The following is a 17,112-nucleotide window of genomic DNA, read 5'->3' on the forward strand; positions in this document are numbered from 1 at the left end:
CTTCCAAATAACAAAACTCCAGGCCCGGATGGTTTTCCTGGGGAATTCTACCAAACATTCAAAGAAGAAATAATACCTATTCTCCTAAAGCTATTTCAAAAAATAGAAACTGAAGGAAAGCTACCAAACTCATTCTATGAGGCCAGTATTACCTTGATCCCCAAACCAGGCAAAGACCCCATCAAAAAGAATTACAGACTGATATCCTTGATGAATATGGATGCCAAAATTCTCAACAAGATCCTAGCTAATAGAATCCAACAGTACATTAAAAGGATTATCCATCATGACCAAGTGGGATTCATCCCTGGGATGCAAGGGTGGTTCAACATTCGCAAATCTATCAGTGTGATAGATTATATCAACAAGAAAAAAGCCAAGAATCATATGATTCTCTCAATAGATGCAGAAAAAGCATTTGACAAAATACAGAATCCTTTCCTGATTAAAACTCTTTAGAGTGTAGGGATAGAGGGTACATTCCTCAATCTCATAAAAACCATCTATGAAAAGCCTACAGCAAATATAATTTTCGATGGGGAAAAGCTGGAAGCCTTTCCCTTAAGACCAGGAACACGACAAGGATACCCACTCTCGCCACTATTATTCAACATAGTACTAGAAGTCCTTGCAACAGCAATCAGACAACAAAAAGGGATAAAAGGTATCCAAATAGGCAAAGAAGAAGTCAAAATGTCTCTCTTTGCAGATGACATGATACTTTATATGGAAAACCCAAAATAATCCACCCAAACTATTAGAAGTTATAGAGCAATTCAGTAACGTGGCAGGATACAAAATCAATGCTCAGAAATCAATTGCATTTCTATACACGAATAATGAGACTGAAGAAAGAGAAATTAGGGAATCCATCCCATTTACAATAGCACCAAAAACATACGTTACCTTGGAATTAACTTAACCAGAGACGTAAAGGACCTATATTCTAGAAACTATAAATCACTTTCGAAAGACTTTGAAGAAGACACAAAAAGATGGAAAAATATTCCATGCTCATGGATCAGAAGACTTAACATTGTTAAAATGTCCATGCTACCCAGAGCAATCTACGCTTTCAATACCATCCCGATCAAAATACCGATGACATTTTTCAAAGAACTGGAACAAATAGTCCTTAAATTTGTATGGAACCAGAAAAGGCCCCAAATTGCCAAGGAATTGTTGAAAAGGAAAAACAAAGCTGGGGGCATCACAATGCCGGATTTAGAACTGTACTACAAAGCTGTGATCACAAAGACAGCATGGTACTGGCACAAAAACAGCCACATAGACCAATGGAACAGAATAGAGAACCCAGAAATAGACCCTCGGCTCTTTAGGCAACTAATCTTTGATAAAGCAGGAAAAAACATCCAGTGGAAAAAAGACAGTCTCTTCAATAAATGGTGCTGGGAAAATTGGAAAGCTACATGCAAAAGAATGAAACTTGACCACTCTTTCACACCATACACAAAGATAAACTCCAAATGGATGAAAGACCTCAATGTGAGACAGGAATCCATCAAAATCCCAGAGGAGAACATAGGCAGCAACCTATATGACATCGGCCAAAGCAAACTTTTTCATGACACATCTCCAAAGGCAAAAGAAACAAAAGAAAAAATGAACTCGTGGGACTTCATCAAGATAAAAAGCTTCTGCACAGCCAAGGAAACAATCAAAAAAACTAAGAGGCAGCCCATGGAATGGGAGAATATATTTGCAAATGAGGCTACAGATAAAAGACTGGTATCCAAGATCTACAAAGAACTTCTCAAACTCAATACACGAAAAACAAATAAATCATAAAATGGGCAGAAGATATGAACAGACACTTTTCCAATGATGACATACAAATGGCTAACAGACACATGAAAAAATGTTCAACATCATTAGCCATCTGGGAAATTCAAATCAAAACCACACTAAGATACCACCTTAGACCAGTTAGAATGGTAAAAATTGACAAGGAAGAAACAACAGTTGCTGGAGAGGATGTGGAGAAAGGGGATCCCTCCTACATTGTTGGTGGGAATGCAAGTTGGTACAGCCACTCTGGAAAACAGTGTGGAGGTCCCTTAAAAAGTTAAAAATTGAGCTACCCTATGACCCAGCCATTGCACTACTGGGTATTTACCCCAATGATACAGATGTAGTGAAGAGAAGGGCCATATGCACCCCAATGTTCATAGCAGCAATGTCCACAATAGCTAAATCATGGAAGGAGCCGAGATGCCCTGCAACAGATGACTGGATTAAGAAGTTGTAGGTCATTTATACAATGGAATATTACTCAGCTATCAAAAAGGATGGTTTCTCAACACTTGCTGCAACATGGACAGCACTGGAGGAGATAATGCTAAGTGAAATAAGTCAAGCAGAGAAAGACAATTATCATATGATTTCTCTCATCTATGGAACATAAGAACTAGGAAGAACAGTAGGGGAAGAAAGGGATAAAGAAAGGGGGGGGGTAATCAGAAGGGGGAATGAAGCATGAGAGACTATGGACTATGAGAAACAAACTGAGGGCTTCAGAGGGGAGGGGCGTGGGGGAATGGGATAGACCGGTGATGGGATGTAAGGAGGGCACGTATTGCATGGTGCACTGGGTGTTATATGCAACTAATGAATCATCGAACTTACATCAAAAAAATAAATAAATAAATACATAAATAATAAAAATAAAATAAATTAAATTAAGTGGGACTACATTAAATTAAAAAGTTTTGGCACAGCAAAGGAAACCATCAACAAAATGAAAAGGCAACTACAGGATAGGAAATAAATATTTGCAAATCCTGTATCTAATAAGGCGTTAATGTCTGAAACATATAAGGAATTTTTACAACTCAATAGCAAAAAAATCAATATCTCAATTTTAAAATGGGCAAAGGGCCTGAATAGACATTTCCTAAAAAAGAGACGCAAATGCTGGTAACGGCAAGTATTGCACAGACATGTGTTCAAGTAAATCATCTATTCTACCATTTTTAAAAAAGGGATACAAATGGCCAAGAGATACATTAAAGATGCTCAATATCACTAATCATTAGGAAAATGCAAATCAAAACCACAATAAGCCACTACCTCACATCTGTTACAATGGCTATTATCAAATAGTCAAATGATAACAAGTGGTGGCAAGGATGTGGAGGAAAGGGAACCCTTGTACACTGAAAATGTAAATTGGTACCCATTATGGAAAACAGTATGGAGGTTCCTCAAAAAACTAGAATAGAACCCCCATGTGATCTAGCAATCCACTTCTGGGTACATATCCAAAGGAAACAAAATCACTATCTCAAAGAAATATCTGAACTCCCACATGCACCGCAGCATTATTCACAATTGCCACGAAAAGGAAACAACCTCAGTGTCAATCAATGGATGAATGGACAAAGAAAATATGGTATACATACAACAGAATATTATTCAGCCATTAAAAAAGAAATCTTGCCACTTGTGACAACATGAATGAGACAGGAGGGCATCATGCTAAGCGAAATAAGCCAGACAGAGAAAGACAAATACTGTATGATATCAGTTATTGATGTAATCTTTTTAGAAATTATAGCTGAATTTGTAGAAACAAAGAATGGCATAGTGGTTGCATGGTTACTAGAGGCTGGTGAAAACGGGGAAAGTTTGGTCAAACAGTACAAACTTTCAATTATAAGAGGAAAAAGTTCTCAGGATCTAATGTGCAGCATGGTAACGTTATGTAGTGAACACTGTATTTTGTATTTGAAATTTGCTAAGACAGTGGATGCTAACTGCTCTCACAACAAAAAAAAAGTTACTATGTGAGTGATGGATGTTAATTAACTTGACTGTGAGAATCGTTTCACGATAGGTATGTATATCAAGTCATCACGTTGTACACTTTAAATATATGACAATTTTGTCAATTAATCTCAATGAAATGGGGGAGGCAGCAGAGGATGCAAATTCTCCAGTTCCACTCCAGGCTGCTAAATCAGAAACTCTGGATTTTGAACTTTGACAAGTCCACCAGGTGATTCTGAATTAAACTAAAATTTAAGACCCACTGGGTTAGCCTAAGAGAACACAAGCCTCTATGTGCACATGTACATGACTGCATAGCCTTATAGTTCTTGGAGGAGAGAAGGGGCAGGGAGAGAGAGCTGCCCCGGATGACATGATGACGTGTCAGAGTAGAGAGCTTTGGTGTCCTATATAAAAAGATTTAACTTGGAGACCTGAAATTTAGATAGTTACAACCCTCTGAAAAACAAAAATTAAAAATAGTAGAGGAAAAAAAGTATTTTCTGCTCATCACCTGATATCTTTTAGGTGTTTGACACAAGCTTCTTTCTCCATTCTCCTCTCCTTTGGTTCAGAGACAGGCAGTAAGGTTAAGCTCACAGGTTCTGGAACCAGACACTGCAGGCTTCAAACCCCAGCTCCCTCACTTTATTAGGTATGCAACTTGGGCATGTTAACCTCTTTCCACTTCCTTGTCTGCAAAAGCGGGCATATAATAACTAGACCTCTTTCACAGGATTGTGATAGGTTAAATTCATACATATAAAAGTTACATTTTATAGACACTTAGCCCCCCCATTCATACTAAGTCCCATGTAAGTGTTACCCATTTAACATGCATTCACTTTTTTACTTATATTATGCTCTAAGATCTCTGCATCTTAACTCTTTTATTACAGTAAAAGAATTTTGTTTAAAATCTATATATTAGGGCGCCTGGGTTGCTCAGTCAGTGAAGTGTCTGCCTTCGGCTCAGGTCATGATCCCAGAGTCCTGGGATCAAGTCCCACATCAGGCTCCCTGCTCAGTGGGGAGCCTGCTTCTCCCTCTCCTCCCCATTCATACTCTCTCTCACTATTTCTGTCCCTATCTCTGTCTGTCTCAAATAAATAAAATCTTAAAAATAAAATAAAATCTATATATTAAATACATAGCATTGATTTAGTGATTTCAGTTTCCGGTAAAAGAGCAATGTGACAATATCTTGCTGAAGTACCAGAAAATCCTTAAAGATCTTTCTTTTATTTCAGTTGTCACTGAATTAACTATTTGAAAGTAATTTATAGCAGTGAGCATTTTGGGAATTATATACAGATTTGGTACTGTAAGAGTTAACTGAAGAGCTCTTATCAAAGGAAGAAACTGGCTGAATAGGAACTAGCTGAATAAAAGAAAAAAAGACTGATGTGGCTGCTAGAGTATGTTTTGCATGCAGAAATATGAATCACAGCCGTGAAAATAAAAAAAAAAAAATGTCGATTGTTATGAATGTTTCTACAGGGCATACTGAACCTAAGAACATTTTTCTTTCTCTTCATGTGACTTCCTTCGTGGATGATTTCCTAGGAGTTCTGATAGTCGATTCATTCCATTTTGGCAAAATATAGCAACTTCTTCCAAATCAGTTTTCTCAACTGGAGGGGGCATCAGACAGCCAGAGAAATAAATTCAAAATACACATCCCTGCCACAGCCCACCTTGAAATGCTTATCAAACTTTCTCAGAAAGGGTCCCAGGTATGTGTACTTAGAAACATCTCCTCAAGGGATCAGGGTATTTTGCTCCCCATCTCACATTAAGCCCTTACCTCCCACACACCATACAAACACATAACTGCAAACCACTGTTCTAGATGGCACCCGGTTCCCAGTAGAAGTGTTCAAAGCATGCATTCCACATGAAACAACAGTGTCGTCATTAAAAACCCAGGCTCTGGAGTCAAGTTGGGTTTGAACTCAGGCTCTTCTATGTGTGACCTTAGCTAATTCACAATGCTACCGTTAATAGCATTAGTTATACGAAACATTGGGTGTTTTCTATGTTCTAGGCACTGTGATAACACTAAACAGATTAACTCACAAACCAATGAAGTTGATGCTATTATTTTTTTTTTTTTTAGATTTTATTTATTTATTTGACAGAGAGAGAGACAGCCAGCGAGAGAGGGAACACAAGCAGGGGGAGTGGGAGAGGAAGAAGCTGGCTCACAACGGAGGAGTCTGATGCGGGGCTCGATCCCAGAACGCCGGGATCACGCCCTGAGCCAAAGGCAGACGCTTAACAACCGCGCCACCCAGGCACCCCAATTGATGCTATTATTATCCCGATTTCACAGATGAGGAAATTGACGCTTAGAGAGAGGGTATGCAACTGTTAACTTGTTTAAAATCATACAGCTAAACAAAAATGGAGCTGGGATAACACCCAGGGTCTCTAACTCTAGGGACCATGCACTTGGCTGCTTTGTTGTATGGACACTCAGAAATACAAAGAGAGTAAAAGGCAAAACTCATGAAAAACAGGAGTTCATGAATCTAAGAAAGAAATCAAAATGAAAATCTATGAATTTGGGTTAGCCTGGCACTGTGCTAGACAAAGAAAAAAAACAGTAATGGTGGATTAATGTTCAAAGGAAGGTAATGGGGAGGTTGCCCATAAAAGTATTGGAGGAGATTATGCTATGTGAAATAAGTCAAGCAGAGAAAGACAATTATCATATGGTTTCACTCATTTGTGGAACATAAGGAATAGCAGGGCGATCGGTAGGAGAAGGAAGGGAAGAATGAAGGGGGGGGTAAACAGAAGGGGAATGAACCACGAGAGACTATGGACTCTGGGAAACAAACTGAGGGCTTCAGAGGGGAGGGGGGTGGGGGTTGGGATGGGCTGGTGATCGGTATTAAGGAGGACACGTATTGCATGGAGCACTGGGTGTTATACGCAACAATGAATCATGGAACACTACATCAAAAACTAATGATGTACTGCATGGTGACTAACATAACATAACAACAAATTAAAAAAAAAAAAAAAAAGGAGGGATTCCCATTTCCCAGGTCACACCCTACAACTAACCTATTAAATGAAGAATGGCAGATGTCATTTCCACACTTCGCCTTTTTAATGCACTTTTCCCTGAAAACACTGAATGGAAGTTCCAGTAGGACAGCTATTTAGCAGGTGTAGACAACATCAAATCCAAAACTTGAACAAAAAGATACAGAGCTTTGGGAGGGAGGTCTCCAGAGGGAATGAAAAAAGGGAGCCTGAACACAACAGATGATATTTTAGAGAAGTTGAGGGGAAAATTGTGGGAAAAAAATATAAGCTACTTTGCAGATATACACAGAAAAAATTAGAAAATTTTGACTTTGTATTGAACAATATTTACCCAATTATAATTATGTGAATACTATTTATAGCTCTCAACTTTTTGAATCAACCTACACAACAATCACCAAAGACCCAGTTTTGGTTACAAAACAGAGTTTAACTATCACTGTATTGGACTGTGTTCAGCTGTGAGAATAACATGTACCTCAAACATGACAGAAGCTTATTGTCCTTTCATGTGAACAGTCATAAGTAAGCAGTCTGGGGCAGGTATGGCGCTGGCCATCAGAAGAGATCCCGGCTCCTTCCACCAAAACAGGGCTTCCATCTCAGGACCCACAATGACTACCCAAGCACTAGACATAACTTCTACATTCCAGATAGCAGGAAAGAGGAAGCTATGGAGAAAAATGTGGACTTTCCCTCTAGGAACACTTCTGGAAGTCACGTTCAACACTTCTGCTTACATCCGGTTGGCCAAGCACATGACCACACCTAGTCGAAAGGACACTGGGGATGGTAGTTTCCATTCTGGGTAGCCATTTGTACAACTAAAATAGAGATTCCATTACTAACGCAGAAGGAGGGATGGATATTGGGTGACAATATCTTCTTTGCCACAATTACCATCCTTAACAGTGTAGAAGAGATAATAGGACTTAGAAGAGGAAAGTAGGGAAGGGAGCTGGAAAGTATAAGTAGTTACAAAATAAGGAGTTAAAAAACAGCATTTATGTTTACAAAAAAATTAAAAGTGTAAGAAAGAAATTAAAATTACTGTAGTTACATAGCTATTAAGCAGAGAAAAAGGATAAAGGTGGGTAATTAGTATAAGAAAGTTAAATCATAAATCTCCTATGTTTTCTCTGGGAAACAGATCTAGGAATGGAAGAAAAGAAATGGGAAAATGGGCTAGCAGATAAAGAGAGGCAGTGAGAGTCAACCTACCGAGAGAAAGGAGTCCATGTATTCAACACATACAGAATCAAAAATTAAATAGAGAAATTTTGCTTCAAGAGTACAATAAATGTCATTGGTTTCTGAATTAAAGGTTTGTGAATTTACTCCATTTATGAACTCCCTTCTTCCCACATACACACAAAAAAATTTAAATCTAGCCACGATTCATATGCATGAAAGAAGTGATAATGATACATCTTTATTAATAAAAAGTGAAAATTGATGTTAAATTATACACAGAAAAGATGCAGCACCTTTTACCTCTAATTCCTTAAAAATGCCAAAAGTCTTTTTCAGAATGTCCTCAAACATCTCTATCCACTCCTTCATCTACCAGTCAAACCTGCCTTTCTATAGTTACTGCCATATGAAAAAAGTTAAAACGTCTTTGTTTTCTTTAAAAATCTGCTTTATTGTTAATATTGAAAACATCAGAAAAGTATTCTCTAAATTCTTTTAACATATTCTTATATTTACATATATTTTAAAATACTTAAAGAAGTGATGTCACAATGTTTTCTTGTTTTTGCTTTAATATGTTTGGGAATTTCCACTGCAGCATGAGTTAAATTGGCTTGGGAATGTAACTACCATTTATGATATAGTTTTTCAATAGGAAAATATGCTCTGAGTGCCAAACAAGTGATCTGTGAATAACAAGAAACACAAAACACGAACCTGTACTTGAAGGACTACTTTGATTCCTTAATTCACCTGGACTATGGAATTCCAGGTTATACGAATACCTGAAAAGTTGATGTCATGGTGATGAAGGTACAAACTGATAAATAAGATGGCAACTAAGACCAGATGTGACTTTTTTTATTGTATCACTTTGTGCTGTCTAAGAAAAATAGCATAGATTTCTGGAACAATGCCATGTTTGAAAACCTGCAGTTTTGTGTAACATCAGCAGAACAGAGCCTAATGTCAGCAATGTTTTCCAGGGTTGGCCATATCTCATGATGGGAGGATGTCAGCTTGCCAAAGAGAATATTATATGCCAGGCAATGCAGTATAAAGTACTGAATCCTATCATTCAGCAGTATGGAACAAGATTCAGTCATATACACCTGCAGTTATGGGGGTGGAGACAAAAAGAAGTTACCCATCTTATTGGCCATTCCACAAAGTTTATCTATTAATTATGAGTGATTGGCCTTCTGTTAAAATGATTTAGTAAATAGCTTTTGTCCATCCAGCAGAACTCCAGACTTTAAGCAGGATTATTGAAATGTGTGAAAATGGAAAAAAACTCTGTAACATTTAGTTTCACCAAACAATCATTAGAAGGTATGTTTCCCAATTAAAATTAGCCTTGCGTTGCAGATGCCTAAAACTGAGAAATTTTAGAAAGCCCAGAGCACGGCAACAGAGCTTTGGGTGGACTCTCACCTTGCTAAGGATTACTCTTCTTCGTTTATAAAAAGGGTCAACTTCTCGTACAGCCATTCAAACTTGTTTACTTAGGAAAAGGATTTTTACCAAGCAGAAAAGGACTGAGGAAAATGTCCACAAACAGGGACTCTTGCAAAGAAAAACTTTGTTACTCTTGGTTTCTTTTCATTGTATGTTACTTTGTTCTGCTGTCATTGACAAGAAGAAATTTGACCTTCAGAACGGCTAGGCTTCTTCAGAATTGCTGACTTCAGAATATTTCATGCCAGCCTGTGATTGTTAGAACAAACATTTTAAGGGTAAATTTTTTCTATAGAATTCTCTGTACTTTGGCTGTTTCCCTTTGGCATATTTATCCACAGTTTATCTGAAATTGTTCTATATAGTATAACATTGTTCTCCAAACAAACACGATCCTTGAAGAGACTACTTATTTACCACATCCTATTCATGACTTTTTCTCTTTTTTTTTTTTGTTTCTTTTCGGTAAACTCTACCCCCAACAGGGGATTCAAACTCACAACCCCAAGATCAAGAGTCGCATGCTCTACCCACTGAGCCAGCCAGGCACCCCTCGTGACTTTTTTCCTATGTTTTAATTCTACTTTGCAATTTAGAAATCTTATGTAAGCTCTCTGTAAACACAACATTGTGCTTGAACAGTCCATTGTACCAGGGAGACAAGACTATCAGGTTTTTAAAGGGAACTTCATTCCTTCCTTTCAAGGCAACGTTTTAGATATTTGGATTAGAGTTAATGATCCCTCTAGTTTAAATGAAGGAACCCACCTCCAAAAAGCCTCTTCGTCAGCTTGCCTTCTTAAATTTCAGAATTGCTTGTGTCTCTCCCTCCTAAATTTATTTTAATCAATCTTCTTTTTTTTTTTAAGATTTTATTTATTTATTTGACAGAGAGAGAGACAGCCAGCGATAGAGGGAACACAAGCAGGGGGAGTGGTAGAGGAAGAAGCAGGCTCCTAGCGGTGGAGCCTGATGTGGGGCTCGATCCCAGAACCCCAGGATCATGCCCTGGGCTGAAGGCAGATGCTTAACGACTGAGCCACCCAGGCGCCCCCTTTCATCAATCTTTTAAGTGAGTTGATCTGAAATACATTTTCAATGAGACCCAATAGGCCAGATGACTCGCTTGTCTACACCACCAGCCACATTTCTCCTGAGTCCTAGTACCATAAAAATGTACTAACCTGACTCTGGATATCCCAAACACTCAAAACTGTAATTTTCTTTCCCTCATATTTTATAACCCCTCCTGTGAGCCTTATCTCAACAAACGACACCTCCATTACCTGAATAAGAAATGAGAATTACCCTAAATTGTTTCCCTTTCTCTCACTCTCCAAGCATCCAATTAATCCAATAAATCTTGTGGATTTGTTATAGTAGAATGGTCCCAGGAGAGCCCAACAGAAATATGGTATGAAGACCTGAAGACCTCTTCAATTCCATTCCCCCATTCTCATGCCCTATATACAACGTTATCTGTTTTCTTAAGTTTCAGGATTTTTTGTGGCTGAAGCAAAGAAAAAGGAGATCGGCCTGCAGGACTCAGGCGAGATAGAAAAGTAGTATGGAAATGGAAAGCAGTGTGGTATCAATTTTCCAATCAGTTCAAAGAGATTGGTCTGACCCTCTGTAGTGAATGGGACACAGGCAAAAGTCAAAAAGCTTTTTAAATGAGGATAATTATAAGACTTTCTACAGCTCTGTCCCCATCACTTCACCCCTGGACACCTGCATTTGCCCATTACCTGCCTTTCCTTATCTTGTGACACCCCTTCAATTGCTCCTCCACAGAGCTACCAGAGTAGTCTTTGCAAAGTATTAACTTAATGATTTCACTTCCCTGTTAATGAGACATCAAAATCTCCCCATAGCTATAAAGTGATATGTCCAATTTGCTACCCTAGTCTCCCCCTCAGTCCCATGCTCTGACTACAACAAACCACTAGTGGTTACCTGAATGACCCTATCATTTCATGCCACCCCAAGGTCATATATGCTGCCCCCCTCCATCAGCCACCTCCTTCTTACTGACACAACTAATATGCTAGCATTCTTTTATTCTTTAAGATTACTCAGGCATTTCCCCCTAAGGATAGCCTTTCTTGGACCCTAGAATGATTTAGACACCCACTGTCTGTGTCCCCAAAGCACTCTACATTCACCTCTGCCACACTCTTCCACTGTTGCAAGGTCTTTGAGGAAGTATTAGTCATCTTTCTTTTACCACTGTATTGCCTGGCACATAATAGATCTACAATAAATTTCTCTGTATAAACAATATAACATTTTTTTCAAGGAAACATATTTTCCTAGTTCCAAACAAATTGGCATACAAATATATTTTGTGAACTCAATCTGTTCATAAGTTTTATAGGCTCTATTCTGGGAAATTGAAAGTCACTTCATATATCACACATGAATAATCAATTGTCAAACAATACAATCAAATATACTAACTCCAAAACAGCATCAAGTAAAATTTAACTTTTATTAATTCAGCACTTTCTTCATATCTTGGAATGCCTCACAGCATACTCATGAACACCAATTTCTATGGTATCGTAGATAAAAGATGCTTACATAATGATAAAGATTTTTAAACTTGGTATTGGGACAGTTGGCGTATTAACATTTATTATTTTTGCCAGAATTAACTCTAAGTTGTATGTCATGCAACTTACAAGGGCCAGTCTTAGCTGTTGCTGCTACCAAGGCAACACTTCCAAGAATTTTAAAACAGAATGTATGGAGAGATCCCAGACTGGAACCCAAAATCAATTGGAACTGCAATGAAAGCCACCTTTCTTTTGTCAAATTGTAGTTTAGCTAAATATAGCCAATGTGCTGTAAAACACATAGAATATTTCATAAAATGTATGCAGAGCTAAACCCTCTAAAGGTGAACAACATAGCCACTTGTTGAAGATGATTTGTTTAACTTGCTAGTGGGCAGTTGTTTAAATAAAGTTAGCATGCAGGTCTAAAGGACAAAAATAGTTCTTTCTCTATCTTGTTAAGCATCTTCTATTCTCTGAAACACCAGATACATATTTTTCGAAATAAATATAAAAGGGCTCTTCCTGAACTTCGTTCTAGAAACACATCTAGTAATAAATATGGTAATTATATAAAAATCCTTTTTTTAATAAATCACTTATGCCCCATGCACAATTAGCTGACTCTTCATATTGTCTTGAAATACCTGTTACATTAAGGCATGCGTTACTATTATATGTATTATATGTATGAAAATGAAGCTATTGAGCTGCCACGAGTGTGACTTGCATTTTGAACTGTTTTTTTTTTTTTCCCAAGCAGTAATAATACATTTTCTCTTATCCACCCATGTTTTGATCAGTGGCAAGATTATGTGAGATGGCCACCTAGAATTCGAGCATTGTCTGTAGCCCCATAATAGAGAATTATTCTAGGTAATATAACAGGCATTGGAGAGGACAGAATTGATGACCTTGACTTCAACCTCATGACTAGTAGACTTCAACCAACAAAGATAGCATACCTTAGAAATACACTAACCATAACTCAACAAATCAAATTATGCATTCAAGGCAAAACTGGATGGATGCTTCCAGTCATATCAATATCATGATCACAGTCATTCTGACTTAAAAATGAAATTCCATATATCTAGTCATCAGTGAATACTAACAGCTTTTAAAAGAGCTAAATCAAAAAAATCCATAAATTAGCATGTACAGTAGTCTCCCCTTATCTTCCAAGACACCCAGTGGATGCCTAAAACCATGAAAAGTACTGAAACCTATTTATATATCTATGTTTTTTCTTATACATACATACCTAAAGTTTAATTTATAAATAAGGCACAGTAAGAGATTAACAACAGTAATTCATAATAAAGTAGATTATATAATAAAAATTAAGTGAATGTGGTCTCTCTCTCTCTCAAAATACCTTATTGTACTGTACTTACCCTTCTTGCAATGATGTGAGATGATAAAATGCCTACCTGCGGAGATGAAGTATGGTGACTGACAAAAGCATTGTGACTAGCCAAAGGCTACTACTAACCTTCTGACAATTGGTCAAAAGAAGGATCATCTGTTTTCAGTGGGTGGTTACCCGCGGGTAACTGAAACAGCAGAAAGCAAAACCGCGGATAAGGGGAAGCCACTGTACTTCAGTGTGAACACTAGTCCTTTGATACTTATTAAATCTTAGATGATGGTACTTGTCACCAGCTAACATTATGCTCTACCTGTTCAGACTGTTTTCCCCAGATGATAAATCTCTTTTTCACACTCCAAAATTTTTTTATTATCACTTCTCCATGAAATGGGCCTTTTTATTTTTAGCATTGTCTAGATTAAATTCCCTTTGATGTATATTTCAAGCTTCCCCTTTGACTAGCTCAGTGTTACAGACCTCACTAAATCCTTATTCAAATGGCAGGCACGACACTGTTCCCTTCTCTAATCACAGCAGCATCCCCTAACAGAAGCTATTCCAAGGCTCTTGGGGAAAAAAAAATCATGTTTAATCTATGAGGAGAAATTTAAGGTGGCAGGATTTTATTTCTCTAATGTATGTACACGTGTATAATATACAAGGAACATAAAGTGCTGCTTGAAGCTTTTTTGTTTTGTTTGTTACAAAAAAACCAGTATGTAGGATCTACGTACAGAATTAGAATTATTCTGGCTTAATTTGTCTATTGTGGGACTTGGATTGTAATATCTCAGGAACACCTACAAAATGAAGCTCAAACGAAGACTCAGATCTCAGACAAAGATAAATTGGGAGGTAATGAAACAGCCAAATTGACAAGATTACTCTAGCCTTTGTTTTTCCTGTCAATAGAAGGACATTGATTTACTTAACTTGCTATTTTCAGACTAAATATAATGGGAGAAAATTAAACATCTAAGAAACTCTGCAGAAGGATGGTCATCCAAGCAAGAAAAAATAGAAGCACGTAAGCCCCAAGAATTTGGATAAGTAATTTTTCAAACAAATATTAAAAGTACCAGTTGTGAAACACCAAGTCAAAGATATAACAATTGTAAAAGATTTTGTGAGTTATTCAACTTTGTGAATCAATATTAACAACAACAACAAAAAAAAGGTGGGGCACCTGGCTGGCTCAGTTGGTAGAGCATGCAACACTTGATCTCAGGGTCTTGAGTTCAAGCCCCATGTTGGATGTAGAGCTTACTTTAAAAAAAAAAAAAAAAAAAAACAATTACCATTAATGAAAGTTAAATTTCACTATAGTAATAACTTAATAACTTTATTCTTTTTTTCATATTTATAAGAATTAAGAGCCTGGGAAGATTTTGTTTATAAAAAAGATCATTATAGTATTTATGAGACAAATCAAATATATTAAATTTATAAATACAGGGTGAAATGTTTAAGTGAGTCTAATTAGCTATAAAATTTGCGAATGTTTCCAAATACTAATCAAAGGACTCTTGGAAAACAGATAGTTAAAATTTGCTGAACTTAGAATAAGATTTGTAAGGTGAGCCTGAAAACTAAAGGAAGAACTATTGTTTTATATGTTGTTGTTGGATTTTTCATTTGTAACTTCTTGATAAATTGAATAATAATTTTAAATATCAAACTTACTCTGAACAGGTTTTTGCTGCAAAGAAAAGCCTCCCTTGAAACAGTAAAATCTCTCATTTGACACAATGTCAGAGTCACTGGTGATTGATCAGTAGGTCACAGAGAACTTTAAGAGAGCGGAGTGGTAAGAGCAGAAGGCAAGATTTCTGATGGTCAAGGTATGGACAGAGTCATAGACTATTGCATCTGTTTCTTGTTGCTGCTATAAACAAACTACCACAAACCGGGGGCTTAACACAGGTCTATTCTCTTACAGCTCCGGAGTTCAGAAGTCCAAAATATGGCTTAGCGAGCTGAAAACAAGGATTCAGGAGGGCTGATTTCCTTCTGGAGGCTGTAGGGAAGAATCCATTTCCTTGCTTTTTCAAGCTTCTAGAAGCCATCTCCATCCCTTAGCTCATTGCCCCTTCATCCATTTTCAAAACCTGCAGTGTTAACATCTTCAAATTTCTCTCTGACTCATCCTCTGCCCCTCTCCCCCATTTTTTAAGAATCCCTGTGATTACACTGAGCACACCCAGATAATCCTGGATTTCCCCATCTCAAAATCCTAGTTTTATCATACATATATGAAGACCCTTTTGTCATGTGGGGTAATATATTCACAGTTTCCAGGAATTAGGACATGGACACCTTTGGGGAAGTCATATTCTGTCTACCACAATTGTTCAAAATATTTAACAAAGAAAGGAAGAAGACAGTCTATGGTACTTTGAAGTGACAAAAAGTTTAATGGAAGGTTTTTTTGGTAGACAAAGAGAAAGGAGTTAAGAAGAGGGGGAAAATTAGGAAGAAAATATTGAGGAAGTAGGTCCTAGGTCCCCAAACGAAGGGTTACCCTCGGAAAGGAAGGACAGAGACTCTTTCTTGGGCCAGAAGCAGAAAACAAGAGGAAGAGTAAAGATGTCAGTAGATTTGGGTGCAGAAAAGGGAGGTTGGGGGACTTCATCTCAATGATTTAACTCTTTTGAGTGAAAGTGACCTCACCCATAGTGAGCATAGGACTTTAAAATTCCAGTTAATGTCCCTCTATCTGATCCCTTCCAAGCTCCTACCCACCTTACTAATAATAATAATCACTATTATTATTTTGGTACTAATTCTTCCAACCCCATCCTGTGCTGTTTTTACTAGACTTTTGTGTATATTTAACTAAATGTGAAATAGTACAGTGTTTACAAAACTCTGAATTCAAACTGCATAGATTTCCATCCTCATTCCACCACTTTTTGGCATATCTTGAATTGTATCTGAATATTGGGTTACATCTTGAATTGTATCTTAAGAAGTGTCTCTGTGTCTTAGTGCCCCATCTATAAAATTGAGATAATAACAACACACATATCATAGGGTTGTTGTGAAGATTAAATGTTTTAGAAAATGTAAAATGCTTAGTTCAGTGCCTGGCACAGTGAGGGGAGGACTAAATTAAATATTAGCTTTCATTATTTTTTTTCACAGATTAACATATTGAGATCAATATTTATATTTATAGCTTTATTTATAAAGTTCAAATTTGAGATGATTTATTCCATGTTTCTTTATAAGTTTTTTAAATATATATACATAGCTGCAATACAGTAGACTAAGTACCTTGACCAACACTGCACTGAAAACAAATAAAATTCTGGCTAAAATATTTTTAAATCTTATTAAATGCATCTATAAGCTGGCAAGAGTGTAAGGTATACTCAAACAAAACACTTAGTGAAGGTGAAGTTCGAGAGGGAAAAATAGAATTCTGAGGCTGGCTTTAGCCTTCAATACATTTGCCAGACCAGGTAAACCTGAGTTTTCATTTTCACAACTTTGAGGGCCTGAGAATAAGACGTGTCTAAGACAAAGCCTCTAATTAGAGACTCTATGCCAGTAAGCCCAGGACCCCAGCAGACAACAATTCCAATCTAAAGACCTGAAAAGAAAACTGCCTGTCTCAAATCTATTTGTGACCACAAGCTGGCCTCCCTGCAGCTTTGCAAACTAAATTCATATTACCTA

The sequence above is a fragment of the Ursus maritimus genome, unplaced genomic scaffold, assembly GCF_017311325.1.
Source record: "Ursus maritimus isolate PB19 unplaced genomic scaffold, ASM1731132v1 scaffold_36, whole genome shotgun sequence".
In the NCBI taxonomy this organism is placed as follows: domain Eukaryota; kingdom Metazoa; phylum Chordata; class Mammalia; order Carnivora; family Ursidae; genus Ursus; species Ursus maritimus.